The 2,410-nt window shown below is 43.9% G+C and overlaps 1 non-coding gene and 1 pseudogene across 1 annotated transcript; both read right to left on the minus strand.

Annotated features, from left to right (window-relative positions):
- On the minus strand, positions 298-1,874 carry Tcp1-ps1 (t-complex protein 1, pseudogene 1; annotated as a pseudogene).
- Positions 2,020-2,156, minus strand: LOC120102642 (small nucleolar RNA SNORA29). Its single transcript, XR_005504266.1, has one exon. It is a non-coding gene; the product is annotated as a small nucleolar RNA SNORA29 (small nucleolar RNA).
- Between the last annotated feature and the right edge of the window lie 254 nt (positions 2,157-2,410).

Raw genomic sequence — 2,410 nt, forward strand, 5'->3', positions numbered from 1 at the left:
AAAGTTCATCTGAGCTCTGCTTTATTAATATATATATTTGAGACAGGGTCTCTCACTGACACTGGAGCTTACTCACTTCACTAGCCTGGATGGCAGCGAGTCCCAAGGATCTCTCTCTCTCTCTCTCTCTCTCTCTCCCTCTCTCCCTCTCTCTTTCTCCCTCTCCCCTCTCCCCCTCCCTCTCTTCCTCCCCCCACCCCTCCCCCTTCTGTGCCCCACCCAGTTTTGTCCTTATAGGTACACAACAACTTGCCCTATTGTTTACCTGGGTGCTAGGAGTCAGAACTTAGGTACTTATGATTTTACAGCAAGCACTTTATTAAGTCATTTCTCCACACCACGTCTTTATGGCTTAGTAATATTCCATTGTATGGATAGATTATATTTCATATATCCATCTGCCTGTTGATGGATATATGGGGCTGGTCTCCAGAGCTGGCTGTGAAGAACGTTGTCGGGATACCCACGTGTGTGTTTGTATGTGGATATAGTTTCAGTGGGCATATTCCAGGAGTAGAATTGTTAGGTTCTAGGTTACTTTTTTTTTTTTTTTGACAGCTTGCTGTACTTTAATGTGAGACACCCAAGGCTAAGACATTACACCCAACACTGTCATAAATAAAAGGGAAGTCCAATCAGTCATCAAGGGCTCCAGAGTGAACAGCATTTTCATAACCTCCGTGTTTGTCGTCTTTGCTTTCTGGGTGTAATTTTATCAGATCATCAATCCGAAGTATGGTGATTGCAGCCTCTGTTGCAAACTTCAGGCTCTTTACTTTAACTATGGTTGGTTCAAACACCCCCGCTTGCTTATTGTCTCGTGGTTTCCCATGGACCAAATCAAGACCAATCCACTTTAGATTTTTACGTTCTGGGTTAACTTGAGCCTCATTGTGAAAAGCTCTTAACTTGGCAACCAGGTCAGTGGAGTCTTGGGCAGCATTCACTGCCAGTGTATTAGGAATCACAAGCAGAGATCTTGCAAACTCTGCAATAGCAAGCTGTTCCCGAGATCCCATACTGGTCGCATAGTTTTCAAGGTATATAGACAAGGCCGCTTCTACAGCACCTCCACCTGGGACCACAGACTTTGACTCCAAAACTCCCTTCAGCACACAAAGAGCGTCATGTAAGGAGCGTTCCATTTCATCACACATGAAGTCGTTTGCTCCTCGTAAGATAATTGAAGCTGACGTACGAGCCTTAGTATTTTTGATTAAGATCAGCTCATCGTCACAAATCCTCTCCTGTACGACCTCTTCCGCTTGTCCCAACATTGTTGCCTCAAAAGTCTCTTCACCTTCCAAATTGGCCAGTGTAGACAGGATACTTGCTCCAGAAGCTTTTGCAATACGTTTGAGGTCTCTTTTTAAAACTCTCCTAACAGCCATGGCACCAGCTTCCACAAAATACTTCAGACACATGTCATCAATCCCACCGGTGGTTAGAATAACGTTGGCACCAGTTGCCAGGATCTTCTGAATTCTCTCCTTGGTGATATCGGATTCTCTCTGTCTAATCTGGTCCAGTTTCTCAGGGTCTGTAATAACCACTTGTACACCAAGCTTCATTTTTGTTTTCTGCAGGCTGAAGTCAAGACAAGCAATTTTTGCATTAACTATTCTCTTGAGCATGCCCTGAGATCCAACCACACAGTTGAGTGCATAGCCATTGATCAGCATGCTTTCTATCTGACTTCTCCCGTGGGCTTTTAGAATATTAACAGAATTGACTGGATAGCGAGGCTGGCCTCGTATATCTGTGTATTTAACAGCAAGCACAGCGTCTACCACCATATTAGCGAAGAAATCACCATTTATTCCAATAATTTTGGAAGACATGGATGTCTTAGCAGCATTGATCAGACAGTCTCTTCCAAGTTCGTCTGTGTTGATAATTAGGTTCTCATTGATATATCGCACTGCTTCCCTGTTAAGAGTGTGGAAAAGGAAAATAGAAACACACCACTCAAAAGTTTTGCATCTTACATTTAACACACTATCAAATGTCCCAGGGAATGGTTTTCTGTTCAGCCATTTCATATAGAGGAAAGACACGGAACAGCTCCCCCTCTTCAGATCATGGCACTTTTCATCTATCCCATAAGCATAGCCACTAAACTCTATTAGGAGAAAATGTGGTAGTCAGATGGGAACTAGGTTACTTTTTGAAACAAGGCCTCATTCTGTAGCCCAGGTTGGCTTCAAACTCACAGGGCTTCTCCTGCCTCAGTTTCCGCAGCCCAGGGATCATACATAGGTATGCACCACGCCTGGGTCTTATTTAATTTTCTCCAGTGCCAGGGAAGGGATCCAGAACCTTGCTGGTCAGTGAGCTACACTCCAGCCCTGTTTTTGTTTTTTCGAAGCTTTATTGAGACACTTTTCCCATAATACTTTTCTGGGCCAGC

Source organism: Rattus norvegicus, chromosome 4 (assembly GCF_036323735.1).
Source record: "Rattus norvegicus strain BN/NHsdMcwi chromosome 4, GRCr8, whole genome shotgun sequence".
Classification (NCBI taxonomy): domain Eukaryota; kingdom Metazoa; phylum Chordata; class Mammalia; order Rodentia; family Muridae; genus Rattus; species Rattus norvegicus.